Source organism: Penaeus japonicus, unplaced genomic scaffold (assembly GCF_977035675.1).
Source record: "Penaeus japonicus unplaced genomic scaffold, GWHDUDI00000001_assembly GWHDUDI00000033, whole genome shotgun sequence".
Classification (NCBI taxonomy): domain Eukaryota; kingdom Metazoa; phylum Arthropoda; class Malacostraca; order Decapoda; family Penaeidae; genus Penaeus; species Penaeus japonicus.
This window is the reverse complement of record NW_028234435.1, coordinates 14,711,197-14,718,696: the sequence shown is the minus strand read 5'-3', so window position 1 is coordinate 14,718,696 and position 7,500 is coordinate 14,711,197. Positions and strand designations below refer to the sequence as shown.

Sequence of the window (7,500 nt, the reverse complement as noted above, 5' to 3'; positions counted from 1 at the left end):
GAGCGAGTGGCGCACGGACCGTCGGACCTGGCCTGCCCGACCCCGCGACTCGGCTTAAGTCTCCCGCTCGCACTCCGCCGAGGCTGCTGTGTCGCTCCAACGGCTGCTCTTCGCTCGCACTCCCGCAGGTGCTGGCACGGCGGACACGACTGAGTCCTCCAACCCGGCGGCGGCGGGACAGTGTTGCCGCGTCCAGAAAGCCCCTCTCGCACTGACGCCGTCTCCTACCCTCCCGCACCTCCCGAGAGCTCCGTGGCTGATGTTGCCGCGAGTTGCTGCGCTCGGGATGTCTGTCGCTCGGCTGTCGGATCTCGACTCCTGGGCGTCAGGATCTCGATATGTATCCTTTCTCCTCGGTGCTAGGCCTCCTTCGAGCTCTGGCGCCAAATGGAAGAGCTTGGGTAAGAAAAAATTCCCGGGCGGGAGCGTGAGCTGGTGTGAGTGGCGCGGTCCGAGAACTCACAGTCTCTGTCCCTGGCCGCCAGAGGGCAGAGTATTCGTCCATCATCTCTCCTCAGCCAGACCACACGTATACACGCACGAACACGACCACGCACGTACAGGTGCACGCGCGTGCGATGATATATACTTTCACACACAGGAAAAATATTTTCACACACGTAAATGCGTACAATGACACACACACGACTTGATGAGATACGTCAAGTTTTGAGGTCAAGTGCGTTTAGAACGATTAGCTGTCGTGATTGCGTTGTCGATAACACGTTTTTATATAAGTTTTGAAATTCATCAATTTCAAGGCTCACCATGGGAACGAAGGACTACTTGCCTTGCCTGGAATGCCGTCATTCCTTCGTGTATTAATTATCAGTATACATTTTTTATCATTATTTCATTTTTTTCTCTCTCTCCCGCTTTCGGAGAACAATTCGACTATTTTTGCCCGCAGTAATATATTTTTTCTCTCTTTATACTATTTTGTCATGGATAGTTTCATCCCGTAATAAGGGTAGCACCAAAGAAAACATAGATTATCTTGAAGATTGACGATAACAAAAGCAATGATTTTCAGTCCCCCTCTATCTTTGCCTCTCTTCCCTCTCTTTCTCTCTCCATCTCCCCCCCTCTCTCTCTCCTATCCCCCCTTTCTCTCTCATCTCCCCCCTCTCTCTCTCTCCATCTCCCCCCCTCTCTCTCTCCTATCCCCCCTTTCTCTCTCATCTCCCCTCTCTCTCTCCAACCACCCTCTCTCTCTCCCATCCCCCCTCTCTCTCTATATATATCCCCCCTCTCTCTCTTTATTTCCCCATCCCTTCTAGCATTACCCACCCTCCCTCCCTTTCCATCCCCTCCCCCCTTACCCCTTGGCACATTTATATATATAAATCCACTCGCCAAGCACACTCCAGTCCACTTTGTCACGGCTACTTTCATGGCGTAATAAAACTAGCTATCAAGCATCGTATTAGAAGCATCGGAAACATCACACAACGGCAGGATAAAAATCATTGTACAAAGTCCATTCTTATCTATTTATATCTTAATCTTTTTTTCTCTTCTTCTCTTTTATTCGTATCTCATTTTCATCTCCCGTTGTACTGCATAACCTCAGTGAATTCGCCGTTTACTCTTATCGTAAACAGTAAAGGAGGGGGAGAGAGAGAGAGGGGGGGGGGGGAAGAACCTAAACGTCACTTTCCCTTGATTGCAACAAGCACCGAGTAAATGGGACTTGATTTGCGAGGGGGAAGTTTGAGTTTTTTTTTTCATCGTTTAAAAAATATATATATATATATATATATATTGGGGGAAGCCGCTAGTATTTTTGCAAGATTGCTCAGTTTCTTTGTGATGTGTTTGTTATCAGATGCCATAAAAAAAACAGTTAATAGTACTTATAACAACTATAACAGCAATAACAGTATTACCAATACCCACAATCACAATAATAATTATAACCCGAGATAAAAGGCAAACCAAAACAAAATATAAACCCGTCAGAGATTTCGCCTCTGTCCCAAAACACGGTGACGGAATTGGCACCAATTGGCCCCAGTGAGGTCAGAGTCGTGACCTTGTAACATCTTGATAAGACATGTGAATGACCTTGAGATCGTTATCGCTGGATCTTCGCTTGTCACTTATCAGTCCGGAAATCCTGACGTTACACGCTACTTCCAGGCCCGCGGGCGTTGGGGGCGCGAACATATAACGATGCGACCACCATATGATATACTAGGAAAAAGAAAAGAAAAGGTAAAAAAAAGAAAAAAAGACAGAAAAAAGAAAAGAAACAAATTATATATATATATATATATATATATATATATATATATATATATATATATATATATATATATATATATGTGTGTGTGTGTGTGTGTGTGTGTGTGTGTGTGTGTGTGTGTGTGTGTGTGTGTGTGTGTGTGTGTGTGTGTGTGTGTGTGTGTGTATGTGTGTATATATATATATATATATATATATATATATATATATATATATATATATATATATATATATATACATAAACAATTACCTAAGAGCGAATTGCAGTCACGGAATAAAAAAAGATAAATAGTACTGAATATGAGAGATAAAATGATAGAGAGAAAACATATATATAACCAAGACGACGATGATGAAGGAACAAAGTAAGCAAAGTTCCGTGTCCTTCAAAAAAAAAAGAACCCTAGATAGCATGCTCATGAACAAACAAGCATAAACAATCAATCAGAGTCAGAGAAAGACGAACAAACAAACGTGCCCCGGTGCCCTGCAGCGACAGACAACAGGGTGCAACAAACAACGCGGTTGAGAGACGTGAGCGTGCAACATCCCGGTCCAAATATAAGGTTTAGCAAACTTAGTATTTTTCTTAAACTCTCGAGTTGCCATGGAAACCATTCTCCTACCCTACGTTCTACTTTCTATTCTTATCATATGGAGTGTTAATAGGATTCTGAGGAATATGATGTTGTTGATGCATGACCTTTCAGAAACTTTCAATTGCCTTACATATCATAATGGAACTTGATGTCTAAAAGCGATCCATGGGTATCACTGCCGGTAAACAGATAAACATAGACGTTACCCTTTGAGATATCATTACTTTTGGGATTATGAAGAAACTGAAGAGTTAGAGAGAAAAAGGAAGAGAGAGAGAGAGAAAGAGAGAGAGAGAGAGAGAGGGGGGCGGGGATTGGGGGAAGTGAAGGAAGGAAGGAAGGAAGGAAGGAAGGAAGGAAGGAAGGGAGTGAGTAAGGGACGGAAGGATAAAGAGAGGGAGAGGGAGAGAAAGAGAGAGGGAGAGGGAGACAGATAGATAGATAGAGAGAGAGAGAGAGAGCGAGAGAGAGAGAGAGAGAGAGAGAGAGAGAGAGAGAGAGAGAGAGAGAGAGAGAGAGAGAGAGAGAGAGAGAGAGAGAGAGAGAGAGAGAGAGAGAGAGAGAGAGAGAGAGAGAGAGAGAGAGAGAGAGAGAGAGAAAGAGGAGAGAGAAGGAAGAGAGAAAGAGAGAAAGAGGAGAAAGGAGAGAGAAGGAAAAGAGAGAGAGAGAGAGAGAGAGAGAGAGAGAGAGAGAGAGAGAGAGAGAGAGAGAGAGAGAGAGAGAGAGAGAGAGAGAGAGAGAGAGAGAGAGATTCTCCTTTGTGAAACATGTACCGACCGGCTGCGTTCGTCCGCTCCAACTTGCTGTAAGTGAAGCTGACGCGGCATTTGTTACCAGCTCAAAGTATGGGATAACTTTTACAATGAATAATGTAACAGCTTAGAGAGAGAGATAAGTGATGAATTATCACGCGCCTTTTAGAATCAATAATGAAATAACATAGATAAATAGAATAGATATATAAACTTTGGGAAAAGAATGACGGAGAACTTCTAACGAGGTGATAATGAAATAAAGGCTAAAAGTAATGCTCATTACAGATCGTGGAGTTTGTGTGGCGCGTACCATACGCATCATAATATGATTGTAATATTAATAATGATAATGCTTATAAGAGCAATAGTTATGTTAATAATCATAACAAAATATTAATAATAACAATAAGAGTCGAAATTATGATAACAATAATAACAGTAAACAAAAACACAATATTGTTATAGCTACTGTAAATAATAATCGTACCATATATATCTAGAATCTTCATAATCTTGATGATAACAGACACAATGGACGATTGTGAAATCTCGCTTTTAAAAATGACATCTCACAGGTAAAGCAATCACTGGACTGAGACGCACAAGTCTACGGGTGTGATATCCACGTTTCATAACTTTTTCCCGACAGCGTCAATCTTTTTTAAGGTGAAAAGGAGATTGTTAAACTCGAACAGAGATAGTCCAGAAAATGACCCTGTGTCAAATGCCTACACCGGAACACATCCAAAGAACATTAAAGAAAACCTGGGACTCGATTCAAGGTAGAATAAATGAGAAAGAAGATAAATAAAAGAGGGGAGGGGAGGGGAGTCTTTGCTCAGACAAACATCTCCTTCGACAAAACACCGCCCACATGCCTTTTAAAATGACAAATAAAATGTTTTTATCCCATAAATAGTCTGTGAAAGAGGGGAGAAAGGTTAGACCAAAGGAGTTATGGTTGAAGGTAAAACAAGGAATCAATATAATGGTGGATAACCAGTATCAGGTTAATACGAAAAGAGTAAGTATTGGTAATTATGAATAAGGCAAAGATTCGGAAAAAAATGTCTATAAAAGTAAATGGGAAAATAGAGTAGAAAGAAAAGTCCGGTACTAATATTTCTGAACAAAGAAACTACTACAGATCTCAGTATTATGTCCATAAGATTACTACATTATACAGCTTTATAAAAAAGTCTATCCATTTTGTATATACATACGTAAAATATATATAAAAGACATTTACGTATACACAAAACACACATTAGTGTGTACATGTATACACACATATATACACATCCATACATACATACATATATGTATATGTGTATGTATATATATATATATATATATATATATATATATATATATATATATATATATATATATCTGTTTCTATCTTCCTTTTATTTTCTTTCTCTGTCCCTCGGTCTCGCCACCCCTACACCCTAGAGGCTAAACACAGTCGTCTCAGGCCGTGGGTGAGGTCAAAGAACAAAGGCTGGCCGTGGAAGAGAGCGGAGGACGGACGGAGTAAGGGAGGGCAGCGGAGTGGCAGGGATGGGGGAGTGGTGGCGGTGGGGTGGGGTGGGGAGGGGGGTAAAGGCGTCAATAACACCCTGGTTCTTACGCCTGGCTCCTCAACGCGTGTGTTTTCATGTTGGATAAAGTTTCATTGTACCACACACTCTGGCAGGGGGCCATGTGTGGTGGCGGAGCGTGCAGAAGCAGCGGCTTGAGTGCGTGACTATATGCTGTGTGCTGTGTGCTGCGGGGATGGATGTGCTGGAGCGCCGGCAGCGGGGCGGAGTTAAGTAGGCCGGTGCTGACTCTATAATGGCGGAAGTTTTGACGTTTATCACTTTGATAGTAAAGTAGCGGCGGTGGTGACGCAGAGGTGGGTATGGTAATTGGTGTACTGTATTGGATGGAGCGGTCGTTGCAATGGCCAGTTGAACATGATAATCACCCTTGTTTATAGATAGCAACAGAGAACCTCGACCACATCGGCGCACCTCAATGTTTGCAAGCTTGCACATAATAGCATTCTTCGGGAAACTTAATAACCGTATTCCGCTGTTCCCCCTGTAAGCATCGGAAGACACAAGCCGCAAGCAAGCAAGCGAGCGACCGGTCTCGGAGGCGAACGGACGGCAGGCACGAAGGAGAAATAACGAGGTGAGACAGCCATTACGTCGAGGACGACGGCGATCCTCGACGGCGGCGGTTGCGGTCTCGACTCGATGACGCTGAGAGAAGGGATCCACTGGCGCTGATTTAAACATCGAGAGATGTTGGACAGGTGTAACACTGGGAGTGGTCTCGTCATGGTGACGTCATTATTAGCGTCCGACTTCTCTTTTGATTTTGTCCAGCGTTTGCTTTGAAGACTTTAGAAATTATGGGCTTTTGGACACTCTGGCGAATACAGTATATCACTTCTGAAACTAATTCTAAATATAGTGTTTAGTTTTTCTTTAAAATACATATGCACACACACACACACACACACACATATATATATATATATTATATAATTATATATATATATATTATATATATGTATATATATATATATATATATAATATATATTATATATATATATATATATTTATATATATTATATATTATATATATTTTAATATATATATATATATATATTTATATATATATATATATATATATATATATATATATATATACATATATATATATATATATATATATATATATATATATATATATATATATATATATATATATATATATATATATATATATATATATACATACAGTATATATATATATATACAGTATTATATATATATATATATACATATGTATATATATATATATACACGCACACACACACACACATACATATTATACGTATATATATATATATATATATATATATATATATATATATATATATATATATATATATATATATATATATATATATATACATATACATATACACATATACATATACATATACATATACACACACACACACACACACACACATACACACATGTGCATATCCGTGCGTGCGTACTTCATATCCAAGTATCCCCTGGTATAGAGAAGTGCACAGGCAGTCCCAGAGCACAACACATCCATCATGTCTTGAAGAAGCGATTACAAGGATGGTTTTCGGGTTCAGTTCTTAGTGAATCAGAGTTCCTCGAGATTAGGACTAAGTGTCCCTCTTTAAAACTGCAAGTGTTGTTGACTCTTTTCTTCCCCTCGAAGTCGGGAGATGAGATGAGAGGGGAAGGGAGGGGAGGAGAGGGGGAAGAAGAAGGGGAGGGGGGAGGAGAGAGAAGATTTAGCCGTCTTATCATTATTTGATAATAGCTGTTTACAATCTTCATCTCCTAAGTGACCATATTTCCTTCGTGCTTCCTTCTCTCTCCCTCTCTCTCTTTTATTTTTTCCTTTGGTTAATACTTCACTACAGTAGGAAAAAACTGTCAGTGCGTGACTTCGACGCCTCAGGCTGACGTGGGAGGAAAAACAAGGGAAGAGTGAGAAGGAAGGGGGTGGGGGAGGGGGGCCTGCAGGGTCCCGTGGGAAATTGAAGGTCTTTAGGGTTTGGGTATAGGTGCGATGGCGAGGGGGTAGGATGTTGCCAATGGACACGAGGAGAGGGAGAGGGAGAAGGAGAGAGAGATTGAGAGAAGGACAGGGGGAGAGAGAGAGAGAGAGAGAGAGAGAGAGAGAGAGAGAGAGAGAGAGAGAGAGAGAGAGAGAGAGAGAGAGAGAGAGAGAGAGAGAGAGAGAGAGAGAGAGAGAGAGAGAGAGAGAGAGAGAGAGAGAGAGAGAGAGAGAGAGAGAGAGAGAGAGAGAGAGAGAGAAAGAGAGGGAGAGGGAGAGGGAGAGAGAGATT

General features: G+C 41.2%; 1 protein-coding gene across 4 annotated transcripts in view; it reads right to left on the bottom strand.

Moving 5' to 3' along the window:
* Positions 1–7,500, bottom strand: part of LOC122253996 (uncharacterized) — a 505,659-nt gene that overhangs the window by 375,656 nt on the left and 122,503 nt on the right. For 2 of the 4 annotated variants that reach the window (XM_086530435.1, XM_086530437.1), the window contains exon 1: positions 1–205. This exon is cut by the window's left edge and continues 1,343 nt beyond it. The exons of 1 other annotated variant lie outside the window; for it this stretch is intronic. The gene's annotated coding sequence lies outside the window, so the exon portion shown is untranslated. Of the gene's footprint in view, positions 211–7,500 lie in introns of those variants that run through there. One more of the 4 variants, XM_086530438.1, reaches the window with a different exon arrangement.